We start from the raw sequence: 16,479 nt of genomic DNA, 5'->3' as shown, positions 1-16,479 counted from the left end.
GTTACTTAAATGTGTATATGAAACGACACCATGTTCTGTCCCAGTTTGCACTCTTAAGACGAAATTGCTATTTTTAGACATGGTTTCACGTTCGACACGTTCGAAAAATTAAACTTCTAAAAATGAGCTTTCTTGTATAAAATGAAAGGTTGTGGTTCTTTTAAGTTGTGCATTAAGCGAAAATTTTTCTGTGTATGTAAAGAAGTTCTAAAAAATGTTGCAACTTTGAGCGTAGTACCTGAAGATTTCTTTCTAAAAACCCCAAAACTATGAAAAAAAAGAACCTTGAACGACACCAACGTCTTGGTCGTGCAGTTACATGTCTAATTGACCTATAATACCACCAGATTCCACGAATCTGAAATTTAGCCATTTTTGGTCCACGAAAGCTTCAAAGTGCTACCTCCGCAACCACGTGCGTTCGAAAGCACATTTTTGCAAACAATAACTAACATCAAATAATGTTAACAGCAAATAATGTTACAAACCTCCGGCGGTCAAAGGTCTAGTATAAAATATGGCAGCAACGGCGCAAATCTCACGACTACCCGTAGGGCTTCGATGTTTAATTGCTCTTCTTCAGGCTTTTTAAATCTTGAACACATGTATGCATGAAACGTGTATAAAAATGAAGCATGAACAATTATCTTTCGATTTCCTGGGTCAAAAGTGTGCGCCGTCGCACTCCTTTTTGAGCTATGAGGCAAAACGTAGACCCATGAACGCGCCATGATGTCCACGTGTGAAATCGAATCCCGCTGCCGCCGATTCTTTTCGGCCGACTTGGGATGGAACACGGGGTGAATACGTTCACTGACTGACGATAGAACTATCAAGTTAAAGAATGTTCTTGTTATACACACACACACACACACACATATATATATATATATATATATATGTTATATATATATATATATATATATATATATATATATATATCCATATTATGTATATCCTGAAGATGCACCCGCTGTGCTGTGAAATGTGCTAAGAGTTATTACGAGAAAAACACATCAGATCTCTCTATAGTTATAAAATATACCTGAGAGATGTTATGCAGCCGTCGGGCTACACGCAACAGCCTATTCCTGGGTGCATAGCAATACTGTGCCAGACACATGGAACCTATCGCGACAGTAGCGGTCCAAAGCTGGCAGTCCCCAATGCGGCCAGAGGTAGGACAAGACACTGTGTTAGGTGCTTAAGTTGGGATGCAGGCAGCCACTGTTGTGCAGGGCCGGCATTGGCGCCTGAAGACCAGCGCAGCATTGATGGCACAGCAGGATTGCAAGCACCCCTGATTGAGAAGCAGTTGTGCTTGAAAACAGAATGGTAAAGATTAGAACGATAAGTGCCATGACGGCGAGCTGTACTGCACGGTGGCCCCGATAACAAAATTTATAAAGCTTCTTTGATTGATCTCGAAGAGCTTAAATACCTGACAGACCTATGACTTCAGTGACCATGATCCCTAAAACTTTTTGCAAGAGGTTTTGTGGCATAAGAAGAATATAAATATTTTATAAAGTGGCTTCACTGGTGAAGTGTACCTAAAAAGGTAACACATCGCAAACCTGCAAAATAAAGACTTGGAACTTTAAGATAATGCCACTTCTTCTATTTCTCACCGAGCCTAGTAATTTATAACTTCCACTTCCATCCATTGACCCCCTAGGGTAGAAAAGGTACACCAAAACAGCCGGAGTGCAATGGGCACCTTAGACAGATTTAGGGGATGCATCAGCATCTGGAACATATGAGTATTGGCTCAAGGCAATAAGAGCACTCAATGGATCCTAGATTACCCGAAACCATGCACATTCTTATATAACTGCAACATGTTGTATTGATCGGATATCTCTGTACCATCTTGCAGTCAACATTTGCTCATATTGGAACAAGGGTATTGCGTTGATGTAAATTATGAAATGACGAGGTGTACCAGATACAACGCTGAGGAATGGGTTACAGCTGACATTCAGAAGATTGCAATATTTTGTATAAGACATCAGTTTCTATAAATGTCACACATCTGAAGTTCTGTCCCGCATAAGCAGCCATTCTATGTCAATATGAGTTTAATAGTCCTGTATCCGGTTAAGTTAGGTTAGGTTAAGTTAGGTTAGATTAGGTTATTTTAAGTGAGGTTAGCCCCACCGGAAACTTTTATTCTTGCTCCTCGATCAATCTGGGAAACAAAGTGGGCAACATCAACGTTTATCGATTGGAAGCGGAATCTGCTTTTAAACATAGCTTGTTTCAAAGAGAAAACTTTGGAAGTTTCCGCGATCCAAAAAAGTTCCGTCTTCAACCTCATGAAATCTCATTGCATTATGCGCCATTAGACCAGTAACTGCGAGTCCATTACGATGATGCGATTAAATTTTTTTTCATAACTTTAGAAGGTTATGAGGTATTCCCCGAAAGTCCTCAGAAACTGCGCTCAAATTTGTACTTGTTCTAGAAGCTGTTTAAACCCACAATAGGACTTGAGGCTTTATGCACACCATAAATAGACCACGACCTTTTATTTTTTGCCAAAATAAATGTCACTCTTTTGTTTCAAGTTTTTCCGAAACAAATGGCCAAGGCAAACTACTTTCTCGTTACGCCGTGAACAAGGTGGTATTCATCAACGCGTAACATATTTGTAATTCGTTTGGAAGTGAGTTTAGACTTCTATTTTTGTTTGGATGTTAGATGATTTCACGTAGTCAAGAACCGGTAATTTCAAGTCACACAAATCTCGTTCCCTTATACCTTTTTAGGTACTGAATTCCAGGCCCAATGCTCATAGGATTTGACCTAGATACAACAAACCTGCAATCACGTCTAAAAATTGGTTGTTTCACGCAAAGGCGTAGAGTGCACTTAGCAAGTTGCAACATTGTCTTACATCCCTTGGAGGTAAAATCAGCCTTTTTATTTTTATTGGTTCGAGTAATATGAGCTTGGATCATTTAACGCCCCCCAAAATCCATCGCCTTAAAATCCTGCCAACGTGTCGCATTACACCTGTTAAAACACAGAATCTCCTTGCCTATGGGATGGTGTAGCATTAAGTGTCCATTACTGATAGTTTTGAGTTAAAAACAACCAATGTGAAATAATGTCTAAAAATGGTCGTTTCGTCTGAAAAGCGTAAATGGGGACAGAGCATACTCCCGTTTCGTACACACGCTGATGTAACTATTGGCGTTCATTTCACGCACAAAAAAAAACACCCGCTTCAAGATTTTAACGTTTTCCGCAACGAAGTGGCCGGGGGTGAGATTTTCTTTCATTTGCACGTCGACAACAACGGCAATAAATGTGTGTAAAATTATTGTGTACCGTTGAAAATTGCCATCTGCTTTCGAGCGGAGCTGGTTTCAGAAACAAAACCTTGGAAGTTTGCGCTCACAAAACAGGGTTGATGTGAGGACAAGGTTGAAGTGATGGACTCTCATTGCACAATGCGTCGTTACATCCCTATTTGCACGGCGAATGAGATGGTGTACTTTGAAATTTTCTCACTTGCATAGCCTTGGAGTTTTTTAAATAAACCGTCAGAAGCTATCCTCAAATTCACATTTACTCTAGAAACTACTTACATGTACAGAAACACTTGCCGCTTTATACACACCGTAAATGAATCACGACTTTGATGGTAAACCAAAATCGCAGTTTAGCCGTCATAATGATCTTCTTGCATTATTCCTATTAAGACGAGGAATTGCCTGGTTCATGCGATAGGGTGACTTAAAACTTTCTTATGCTAATAGGCTTTTCGTTAGAAACATTAAACCTTAAATAACGTCCCAAAAATTGGCACTTTGTCACAAAACCATAAATCTGGGCAGCAAACCTCTCCACTTCGTACGCACACTGATGGGACTTAAGGCCCTCATTCTGCACCCCGAAGTATTGTTTTGAAAATTGGCATCAGATTGTTGTTAGTTAAACCTTGCCATTTCTTAGTACGTAAGGTGGCCTAAGCTTATATCTCACCAAGCAATTAAGAAGAAAGCCTGATTTCGCTTTCAAGCTATGTAGAAGTGTGTTAAAGGTGCTTACTTTATGTTCACCTAGTGGCGAGAGCGATAGCTGACCATGGCCGTTTTTTCCAGAAAAGGTCAAACGTATGAAAATGAGCTTTTTTGGTACAAAATGAAAGGTCGTGGTCCATCTGAGGTGTATATTGAGCGGGAAGTGTTTTTGTGCATGCAAATATGTTTTTTAATGTTGCAACTTGCATTATCTGAAGATGACTTTCCAATAACTCCAGAATTACGAAAAGGAAAACCTTGAAACGAAGCCAACGTCTTGGTCGTGCAGTTACGCGTCTAATGACCTATAATACCATAAAGCTCCACGAAGCTGAAAATGAACCATTTTTTGTCCACGGAAACTTCAAAGTGCTGCCTCCGCAACCACGTGCGTTCGAAAGCACATTTCACTTGCAAGCAATAAACAATGATGTTGCAAACTACCGGGGAACCAAAGTCTAGTATGAAACACAGGAAGACGGATACACCACAGAGATAATATTCCAACAGTAATCCAGAGGAAATAAGCTCAGCTGCTCCCGGCAACGCATAAGTCATATTCATCGGACTCAAGTGTTGTGGCTCAACCGACATCGCCGGCGCGATGTGCTTATTTCTTATAAGTGTGAATCACATTACCCAGACTCGTGCATGAGGTACGCTACGCTAATAAACATAATGTACCGTACAGATAGCGTTGATTTTGCTTCGGTGTTCGGTTTCCAGTGCTTGGCTCATTGCCTTAGGATTGCTGTTGGCGAATTATCTCGTCAGAGTGCTTATTTTGATGGCAGAGTGTTTTTCAGGTTTCGCCCCTTGAAATGACATAAGAGGTGCACTAGTTTAGAAGGGTGCTACTACAGTCCGTCGTACTACATGATAGCAACATCTCCCGGCAATGCATGAGTCATATTCATTGAACCGGAGCGTTGTATGTCAACGGACGTTGTCGGCACGATATGCATTTATTTTAAGTGTGAACCATATTATCGGGACCCATGTGTGAGCTGCATGTTCGGTGCGGTACATGTGCGCTAATAGACGCAGATGTACCGCACCGAAAATGTTGGCTTTGCTTCGGTTTTTGGTTTCCGAGGCGTGGCTCATTTCCTTGGGATTGCTCTTGGCACATTATCTCGGTAGAGTGCATTATGTCCGCGCTGCCGCGTGTTTGAGCCGGTCCTGCACTCGCTCCACACTGTGCCACTAAGGTCATTCTGTGTTTACTGGAGCTGGAACACAGCGGTAACGTACAACCCCAAATATCTCTCTCGCCAGACTGCCCTGCTGGCGGGTTGGACGGCTGGCCAAACGGGGCTGACGTGCCATCTATAATCACGTTGCCCACCCGCTAGGGCGGCGACACCGCACCCTTCCCCCTGAAGATTCACTTCTCACAGAGACGTTTCGGCCTGCGCCGCCTCGTCGCGCGCCGCCTGCTGGTGCGCCTCCAGATGGCGCACGGCGCACCCCTGCTGGCGCGCGAATCGCTCCATCAAGGGCCGCTGCTGCTCCAGGAACACCTCCTGCTCTGACTGCGTTTTCTTCCCCACCTCAGACGAGAGGTTCTCCAGCTCGGCCAACATCATCTGGCGCCGGCCCTCGTCCCCTTCCAGCTGCGCCGTCCCAAGGCGGGTGTCACCAGCGCCGTCTGCTGGACCGGCGCCCTCAGCCTTCTGCTTCTGGTGCTTCGGTGCCAGGCGCTGCATCTCGTCTTAGTGCTCCTGAATCAGCTGACAACGGACCTCGCTGACCATCCTCTCATCCTCCTGGTGGACCCCCTTCGCTTCCTTCTTTTACCGCTCCACTGTCTGCGCCATTTTCGTCAGGCGTTTCCTCTCAAGCTCTGTCACTTCCTTTGTATGCTCGCGCTCCAGCTCCGTCCTGACATCTCGCCTCTGGGAGGCCAACTTGCAACCCAGCTGCTGCCGCAAGGTGGCGACGCGGCGTTCGAACTACACGCGCAGCCGCAGGACAGATGACCGGACAGTGTCATCGCCGTCAGGCAGGCCAAGGTCGGTGAAGCTATCATCTAGCTCGGCTGTCTCCTCTTGCCTGGTTGGCTCCGGCAGTGGCAGTGGCGACCGGCTCAGCCCCGGCCGGCTCCGGCCGGTTGCCCGGCCGGCCGGTAGCATATCATCTCGGCAGAGTATGTCTTGGATGTCAGAGCGGTTTTCATGTCTCGCCAATTGGAATTATACAAGACGTGTACTGCTGTAAGAGGGTGCTACTACAGCCCGTCCACACGACGCGATGGCAACATCTCACGGCGATGAATGAATCATATTCAGTCAGCATTCGGCAAGATGTGTTTATTTTTTATAAGGGTGAATCGCATTATCCGGATTCGTGGATAAGGTGCACTGTGCTAATACACGTATATGTACCGTGCCGAGAACGTGGGCTTTGCTTCGGTCTTCGGTTCGGGGCTTGGTCCATTTCCTTAGGATTGCTGGAAGCGTTTTAGCTCATCCGACATTGTCGACTCTTTGCATGTGGTGGTTCATTTGGAAATACAATTCATGTTTCACAACAGGAGGCAATATAGGAGGTACAAAAAGTGCAATTATAAGGCAGGAGGGTACGTACCTTTCTGGTCGTTGTGCGACAGTCTTTTCATTCCCTCGGCTCTCAAGAGCATTTTAAAAGCCTTGTGAAAATGCTGAAACGGGCGATGCCCCTGGGAAGGCTTGACGATAAGTCAAATCCGGCGCTTTATTGACGCTTTTCTGTTGTAAATAAGGTGCTTACTACTCGCGCTTGTGTTCGTTGCGTGCTGCGCGTATATTGCTCGATGTGGAGATTTGTCTTCTGAAAAGGTGAGCAACTTGCAGAATACTGAGTCTTATGATTGTTCTGATGTTTTTTTAATATTTTTGTTTGAAATTGTCCTTGAAACGTACCTTGCAGAGATTGACCTATGTGAAAATCGGTGGTTGCTGTACACAAAGCTAAGGATTTAGTTTTACTAAATATATGCTGCAAAATTTTCCCTGCAATGTTGGTGCTATCCTAGGCATGTTCTGCATGACATGTTTTTCTGCAGTCTGCTTTGATGGCCCTAATCCCCATTTCCATTCTTTGAATAGATTGTGGGTGAACTTTGCCTTGTGGGGAAATCTTAAAAACACTGATATTGACTCAGTAGATTTAATGTTCACCTGTCCCCTCTCATCCATCTGTCTGATTGCTCAGTCAGTTAGAGCCCCTGCCTGCTTTTTTGGATATTCACTTTGACGGGGTGCTATTTTGCCCTTGAGAAGTTTCAAGTGAGGTTCCACTGCCAGCATCCAACTTGAAGGTCTGGAGACATTAGGGCAGTCATCCTAGAAGTTGAGAGATTCAAGAGGGAAATGTTTAAAAGTATTCTCAAAATCTGGGAGTAAATCTTGCAAATATTTGGATGGCAGCATGCATGCTCATTTAGCTGTAGATGACATGCCTAGATAGATTGTGTGCTTAACATTCTGAGAGCTTTTTCCTACAGGCACCATTGTTATGTGACACCAGTTGTAGTATTGTGTCCCACTCAATTCTGGAACAATATGTAAACTGGACAGTCTTCAGGAATATGACACTTTAAAGTCCTTTGTAGTGTCCTTAATTTGATAAAAGTTGATCAAGGTCATTTTAGGTCATTCACCTGTCCTGATGTTCATGGAGTCAAAATATGTAATCTTGTGATGTCTGTGTGTTGCAAGAATTCAAAATGAGCATCCAAACTCCCCTTAAAAGCAAGTTTTTTTTACTCATAATGTGGTTTGATTTTGGCCTTGATCTGACCTTCATGTTTGACCCAAGGTCAATACAATTAATCATAATCATATTCACAATTGTCTGCTTGGCCAAGAAATCATATGAAAGGTATATGACTTCATCCAACATTCCATTGTCACATATTGCACAATTCCATTACAATTGTCTTCACTAACTCGAATGGCCTGACTTGTCTGTTTATGACTTGTCAATGGGCTGACCTGGCTTGACCTATTAATAGGTCAATGACCTTATGAGGTACATCTAATTTGTGTATAAAAAATCATTATCCGATTGATGGCAGGTTAACAATACTTGGTGCGACTAAGCGGCACCATTCCTTCAACACTGGCCAGAGTATTCAGACAAGGTACCCACTTATTGGATCATGTAAATCCACAGTAAGCAACTATATATATAGTTATATATATATATATATATATATATATATATATATATAAAACTCAAAAGCTAGCCTAGCTTATCCGACGTGTTTTTGAGTGGTTGGCATTCATACTTATCCACAAAAATGATGGCCCCCTGGGAGACACATAGCTTTCCCATGGAGATGCCCCATTTCTAGCAGTACTAATCCTTACTGGAACCGAACACGTTATCATGCGAGCATTGATCCTGTGGCTAGGCGTGAAGTTCTGAACTGTCCCCTATACTTTGACACTTGTGACAGTGCTTGGTACCCTGATGTATTGCTCTATAACAGCCTCCTTCATTGGGAGCTGTTGATGACAAGAGCGTGGCACGCCCAGGTCTGCGTCTTTGTATATCAGAGGTATCAAATGGAAGCGGGCACATTGTGGCGCTTGTGGAAGTCTTGCGGGGGCAGCAGATTACCTCAGGCCTGTCAGGAACAGAGACCACGTTGAGCAGCGGTCCGTAGACCGGTTTCTGCGGAGCCTGCTGATTGCAGCGAGCTGGACCAATGAGTCGTCGCCGGTCGCCACGTGGCGGCAGCGGCGACCATGCGGTGATTAAAAGTCCATTCGGGTAACTTGTCAGTCATCAGTGCTACTTCAGCCTGACACAAAGCTGTCGTTGGGCTATCGAATGAAACTCGCTCGGAGCTGCCATTACCAACGGATGTTGTGCCAAGCGCTCACATGATTAATCTTCGAGTGGTCAATTCGAGAATGGTTTTCTTTTCAGGGATGGAATCCATATATGAAATTTTTATCCTTACGAGTTGCTTGAAGCTTCTGCTGATTCCAGCATAGTAAGTAAATGCCAGGCGGGTGCGGGTTGCGTGTTCAAGGTGTCGTTCATACCGTTCTATTTTTTTTTGTCTCACACATGAAGCAAAGACAATGAATACAGTTTGTGAAATGTGTGACATTGTTGGAACGGGAATAGCTGAATGAATCATCTATATCACTTTTTGGGAGGCGAGACGTAATGCAGCATGCGCACCATACATATATTCTGTCATTGCATACTTGCCACCATTATGTGTGATATGGGATGTGCCATGTGCCCTCAGTCGAAGCACAGACTCGAGGTCCACCGTAATTGGCTGGCCATAACCCATTCAGTGCCGGTGCGGGAGTGGTATACAGAGAATACCTCCGAATGGACGCTGGACTACCCGCCTCTCTTCGCCTGGTTCGAATTTCTTCTGTCTCAGCTGGCCGTCTTCTTCGATCCGAGGTTAGTCTTGCATTCCAGTGTGGCGTAGGCAGGATTTGCTCGGTAGGGGGATTGGGAAGAGGGGGGGGGGGGGGGGGGGGGGGGGAGGCAAATCGGGTCGTAGATTACCTAGGCCCAAACTTGTCATTCAAGGGTGCCTCCTTTTCTCGTCTGTTTTCTTTTTGTGCGTGGAGAACCGTCTTTTTGGGAATTGGGGGACATCTTGGAGGGTCTGGATCCTATGCTGATGCCTTTGGGCCCTTTATCTTTATGTTTTGGGAGGCATACTTGTGTCTCAAGCTGTAAACAGTAGCCTCTAAACGGAAGAGTCCATCAGTTTTCCTGCAATGCGCGAAAATTTGTCATTTCGGAAATGACTTAACAGCTCCTACAATCCCAAGCAGCCTAAATTTTGCCACTTCTGCATATTCTGTTGCGGCTTTAGGTACGTGGACTAGAACACTGTTATAGGGGCGATGCACTGTCGCCCGGTCGCCTTAGTAAGGCGTAGGCTGAGGCCATAACTTCGCAAAATAGTTACAGCTTTAGTAGAAAATTGTAAGGTGCTCAATGTACCAATGCCAATATATGCTGCGCCATTAGTACGGCCGCACCATCCACACATCCAGAATGTACCAATACCAATTGAGTATGCCGCACCACCCACACATTTGACATAAAAGCGATTTTCGCTGGGCCCACTCTTTGATATACTGCTTCTGAAAAGCATAAGACCGCCCCCCCCCCCCCATCCCAAAAAAACACATACGTTTTTTCGTAAAATAAGCTCAACCTTTACCACTGAAATAATAGTTCCTTGGGCACGTGATCGTCGGCATCATAACGACACTGACAAAGGATACGTACTGAATTTGCCACTGTCGTGCACTGCCTTTCATGAAGCCCGCACGAAGCCTGGAACCTTCGGAATCATTGCGGCTGAAATGAAAGACTCTTGGCGTTGATAGAGAGGCAAGATAAATCAGAAGACACCTCGCAAGCTTTTACGTATTGAGCTGAAAAACGTGATGGCCGGACGGTTAATGCCTTGGACTTACACGTTAAGGCCCGAGTTTGAATCCCGGCTGTGCCTTTCCCAAGAGCGCTAGCATGGCTACTAGTACAATCGCTGGCGCCCTAGAAAGGGAGCGTGACGACGGACGTCGCGTTCCATTAAAGCAAATCTGGATAGCGAACCGTTCAGTGCCTGCAGCCTTCGCAAGACCGCCTCAATATGATCCAAGTTGGCGAACGTGAATCTTATCTCTCGCCACTTCGTGGCACGGGCATGTAATGAACAACATCAGATGACTGCACCAGCCACTTTCCGACGTGTGGTTACCTCACTGCTCCCTGCTATTTGTGGCCTTAAGAGCTGATCGCTCAAACTCCATGTCCGCGTCGCACCCGTCGCCCGGCCAGCGGTCCCCAGGCCGCTGCAGTCACCAGACCCGTCAAAGAGCTCTGCATGTGCTGCGCCCAGCGATCGGTGGGGCTGCGCCGGCCGGCGGCGGCTGGCACTGGCAGTGCTAGACGACTGGACGTGGCGGCGGATCGTGCCGGCCGCTCCGACGCTAGGTAGCGCACGTGCCCTGCTGGCGGCGCCACCCATTATCCGCTGGAACGTGACGGACGCACGCGGCGGATCAGGTCCGCTCTAAATCACAGCAGGGAGCACCGGCGGCGAACGGCGCGGCCAGCGGGCTTGCGAACAAAATGACATTCAAGTACTTTTTTTCTCGCTAGGTGGCAGCCATAATGAGAGATCCCGTAGGGGCCGGGGAGGTGGTCTAGCCCCCCGGACCCCTGCAGACCTAATGTGTGTGGGCCAGGAGTCCAGGGGCTACTGTTCAATCCCCGGGGAATCAAGGTGCCCCTTGGCAGGACTCCTTTTGGGTCTCGGAGCACAAAACCATATGAAACGTGCCATGCCTGGCCACTGAGGATCCCCTCTCGCTGCACATGAACTTCACTGTGTATCCATGGTCCCTCTGTCCACCACTGAGCACCTTTGATTGCTGGGGTGCAATCTCTGGCTATACATGTGCTCATCTGGCAGTTAAAGACCCTCTAGGTGGTGAGGGCGTACTAGCCTGCTTAGCGGCTCGTTTATTCAGTTGAGTTTAGTCAGTCTAATCATTGGGCAGAGCCCTTCAGCTGTACCCTCACGCCCATCCGGGCGCTGGGACTGTGGGGTGGGGCAACTGCTCAGGACTCTTCTGGCCGCTCACAAGCTCGCCCTGCCGCCCAAGAATCCTCCGTCAGCCGCTCCTCCCTAATCCTCCCACCCCGGAATCCTCCACCAGCCGCTTCTCCCCATCCTCGTTTCCTCACAATCCTTCCTCAGCCGCTCCTCCCCCATCCTTCCCCTCAGAATACTCCCCCAGCCGCTCCTCCCCCATCCTTCCCCTCAGAATACTCCCAGCCGCTCCTCCGTAATCCTTCCTCAGAATCCTCCTTCAACAGCTCCTTCGTTATCCTGCCTGACTCAGAATCCTCCCTCAGCCGCGCCAATGCTCGGCACGCCAGAAGTCGCATTAAATGTCAAAAGTCTTATCTTTACCTAGGACCTCTCCGGCCACTCGGGATGTTTCGAGATACCGAGGGACCACCATGACCGCTGAAGATACCCTCTGTGTGTCGATGGACCCATGTCGTAATAATCCGGGTCCACGACATGAGTGCTACAACAAAAACTTCCACCGACACCAGTGCTACGACATTACGTCTACGCCAGTACTTACACACGACATTAGTGCCACGCGACAAAACTTAGTCTGCTAAAACTTATACTCGTCATCACTTCTGCTCCAAACACTTCTACAGTCATTACCTATGCGCGCCTTGACTTCTGCTGCAAACACTTTCTACAGCCATTACTTATGCACGTCATTACTTCTGCTGCAAATACTCATGCGCAATAAGTGACATAAGTGCTACACGATACAATTTAAACTTCAAAAATGTATACTCGTCATTTCATGTACTGCGATAAAAGGTATAGCCATTACTTATACAGGACTTAACATAGGTAAGGCAGTAGTATTAGCGTTATTCCTCGAGAAAAAAACCCAGGAGAATGGAAATATAGTGTGATCGATTTTTCGGCAACATGTCTTTATCGAAACAGAAGCAGAAGGCTTCTGTTTTGGTTTCGATAAAGGCATTTTGCCGAAATATCAACCAAATTATATCTCCATTCTCCTGTTTTTTTTCTTCGAGGAATAAGGCTAATACTACTGTCTTACCTAGGTGAATAATGTTCCTCGCTAATGCACTGAACAACTTACGTAATATAGGACTCATTCCTATTGCAAGTACTTATACGCGGCATCAGTGCTACACGTCAAAACTTATGCCTCAAAAACTGATGCCCGTTATTACTTTTAGCGTAGAGTTCTTTTTTACCGTAAAATACATTGCTCACGCACGCACAACTTGTACTGCAAAAACTTATGTGCGGCATCAGCGCTACAGCAAAGACTTGTAGTCAAGTGTAGAAGTAGATGATAGAAGATAGAAGTAATGACTGGTGTATGTTTTTACAGCAAAAGTTTTGTCGTGTAGTACTCATGGTAGGCATGAGTTTTGGTAGTAGAAGTAGCGTCGCGTGAAAGTGAAGGTTGTATGACTCTTTACTGTATTAACAAGGTAATGACTAGTATACACTTTTTCAGCATGCGTTTTGCTGTGTAGCCCTCATGTTGGTATATGAGTTTTTTGCAGTAGAAGTAATGCCGCGTATAAAATATAGACTGTAGAAGTTCTTGCAGTAGATGTATTGACATGTTTTTGGAGCATAAATTTTGTTCTATAACACTCATGTCGTGTAAACTTTTGACAGTAGAGGTAATGTCGCGTATAGCTGGACGTAGCACTCTTGTCGATAGTTTTTGCCATAGCACTTATGTCATGGCACCTAACCTCGAGATTCTAGAACTGTATTAACCCCAAAACCTGGGATTGGAAAGTCTCGGGACTTCAAGATCCCCGTGAAATTTTTGCCGTATAAGAAGATTTAAACAAATCGTCGCTGGTGGTATGTGTAAACAGGAATGAATAATGTTCAATACATAAGATTGAGGAAGTCGTGTGGTGTTGTAAAAAATCTCACTGTACCTTGGGAATTTTTCGTGAAAGCCATCTGCGTACGGCCTCTACGAGAACCCTGCTCGGCAATCGCTTCAACACGGTGTCAAGCTCCGAGCTCGAGCTTGTCCTCGTGTGCGCCGTCTCCTCATGTACGCGGCGCAAACAGCTCGTAGTACCCGAAGACAACGATGCAGACTATCGAGTCGGAGCATGTCGGGCGCCGTGTCTGTTAGCAAGTATGTCCGGGGACTTTATTGGCGCCCGTGCCTCTTGACTGAGTGACCCCGCCAGGTACCCGGGAGCATCCTTGGTGAATTGTGCTCAATTTAAAGGACCGGATTGTGGGAACACTTTCGTAGAAATCAAGATGACGACACAGAAGAGTGTTGTATCTCTCAAAAGGTGTTGAAAATATCTGGAGGCTCCATGAAGGGACTTCACGGTCACCTCAAGAGTAAGCATTGGTGGTAAAGGTATTGCTGACACACCTCAGGACACCTCAGCACGGGTCTGGGTGAGGCCAGGCTTGAGAGCTCCGGGGCAACGGCACTGCCTCTGAAAGGAATTAAGACCATTAATTGCCACAACCTTTCTTAAACAGACGGCGACCTGAACGCTGTCCCAGCCAAAATGTGCGCGATAATTGGCCACCGTTTGCAGTTTTCTGCACCTCGTCGGACATACATACCTCGTCGGACTATGATTGCTAAAACAGTGTAAAAACCTTGGACCCATCATAATTCACGATCCACCGGCATGTCCTCAGGCACTGCGCTCGCTAAATTTGACGTGAAGGTGAGAGTGGCCGCAACAAGTGTAAAGGCAAAATGTTCTCGCTCACAATGGACGAGTATACGTTCCTTGAGAAACCGACATTGGATAGGTCGTGAGTTGTCCACTGCGAACGTCATATGTGCGGTCTCGGTGCTGCAGTGTCCTGGAATTGCCGACCTTGGTTGTGAACCAACATCCTATGAGGGTGAATTTTTCACTCCTCTTTCACATGGTTTGGGCGAACTTTTTACTTTCTGCCCATTATTGCCTAACCGCGCGCACGAAACCCATATTTTCCTTTCCGAGGTTTTAAGATGTCAACCACAAACGAGCTCACCTGAAACCATGGAGCATAAACAAGGCTCCACAGGACCTGGACACCCATGGTTATATCCTACCTCACCTACATCTGAATCATGCCTTTGTATGCACAGAGCCAAGGACAACAGGTACCTTCAAGCCCAAGAACCCAAGCGACTCTAGCTGCTTTCACGCATCAAGTTTGGTTTGTTTACAAAATGCGTCACAAGTTATAGCTGTGTGCCAAATGCAAGGTTTTCATGCATCTCCCCATTTTTGCACCACCAAAATAAAACCTAGGACAAACACCAGCAAAGCCTAGTAGATAATTTTGTTCCACGTATTTCTTTTAACCCGAGGAAACGTGACTACTAAATTGCATCACTCCCGAAATGCAGAAGCAAAAAATTCAAGAACTACGTTCGAAATAAAATTTGATAGCTGAATATCACCGGTTGATCGATCGTTTCCACAGCTTTTTAGTCGGATGAGCTGCGTACAAAATTTTACCAAAAAGCTATCAGTTTTCATATTCATTTAATTACCTGTTTTTCTTATTAGGCGAATGTGATACAACTTAATTTTTTCTTCTTTTCCAGTTATCTTTTGAAGACACCACTTATCGCTTAAAGTATTGGCCAATTTCTCTGCAAATTGTTCAACTGCAAACTTGCACATATCTCATACATAAATTGGATTAATTCGCCAGCCGCCCAAACATGTTTGATATGCATCCAGCAGTGAACAAGTCATAGGGACTGAGGGAGGCAATTTAAAGTTCGGAATTTATTTTTACCACCATTTTTTCCCAGTTAGACCTGCAGTTAGCCGTCTTTTGGTGCATGGCCGGGCTCGCTAATGTGAATCTAAGCCACTCAAGTTCGCTGCCTCACCACGTTACATTATCCTGCGGTGCATAGCCTCGGGACAGACCTGGTGCAGGTAATGCAGAAGTGTTTCATATCGGGATTCCGCCCTTGTTTACATGCACACCTCTCATTTATTTCGCATTTTAATCTTGCATATTGGTGAGCATGATTATATTTATACTCTGAGGGTAGGTTGGATGCCCTGTCTGTCAGCAAACCATGGGAAATATATGAACTTTTTATGTTGGGAGCAGAAAGGAGCTTGTCCTTAAAAAGCCATTTTCTCCTGGGGAGCAGCTCATTGCTATCCATTCCTGCTTTTAACATGTGATTTGTGGACCAGATTTAGCCGTTTTCTGTTTTTAATCCATCGGGTTTTGTTCATAAGACAGTGATGATGCCACAAGATATGTAATGAAACTATTCTGTTCCATGTTCTTGATTATTTGTCTCAAATTGTGGAAGTGGTCCCTCACGTCTGCTTTAACCAGATGTCTGTAGTTATCATGGTTTGCTGCCTGGCAAATGACTGTACTGTATATGTGCACTATATTTTAACACAGGAATACTCTAAGCTGCATAGCAATTACAAGATGATGAATACATCAGTTTTAGCAAATAGTCAGACCATCCCATTTAAGATGTGAAGCGAACATATCAAACTTTGTCATTAAACTTAGGTAAAGAAAATAAAACATGGAACAAAAAACTTAGAACAGAAAACTGGTTCTGTGGCCATCTGTAAGTTATGCTACGTGTGGAGAAGAGTGATTGTTTTGTGGAGCATACACACTATTGCCCTTGACAGACGCTTTCCATGACAATCAGAACAAATTCTTCAAAGTGATTTGAGGTGCTCTGTTTTGTCTGTTGTCAACTTTGTCTCGTGTCAACAAGCTGAGACAAGTGAATTAAACCAAAACGCTGGTTAAAACCAGCTGAAAATACGTTTTTTGTATAGTTTTATCACAACTGCTGCTGTCAAGAAATAGGTGGGGTGGGTGAGTTGAGATGAT

General features: G+C 45.4%; 1 long non-coding RNA gene across 1 annotated transcript; it reads left to right on the top strand.

Moving 5' to 3' along the window:
- The first annotated feature begins 6,783 nt into the window (after positions 1-6,783).
- Positions 6,784-9,296, top strand: LOC119091223 (uncharacterized). The gene is made up of 3 exons (XR_005093380.1): positions 6,784-6,850; positions 8,952-9,018; positions 9,283-9,296. It is a non-coding gene; the product is annotated as an uncharacterized LOC119091223 (long non-coding RNA).
- The last annotated feature ends 7,183 nt before the right edge of the window (positions 9,297-16,479 follow it).

The sequence above is a fragment of the Pollicipes pollicipes genome, unplaced genomic scaffold (assembly GCF_011947565.3).
Source record: "Pollicipes pollicipes isolate AB1234 unplaced genomic scaffold, Ppol_2.1 Scaffold_3447;HRSCAF=4054_pilon_pilon_pilon, whole genome shotgun sequence".
Taxonomy (NCBI): Eukaryota; Metazoa; Arthropoda; class Thecostraca; order Pollicipedomorpha; family Pollicipedidae; genus Pollicipes; species Pollicipes pollicipes.
The sequence above is the reverse complement of the archived record's forward strand: the minus strand, read 5'-3'. Positions and strand labels throughout refer to the sequence as shown.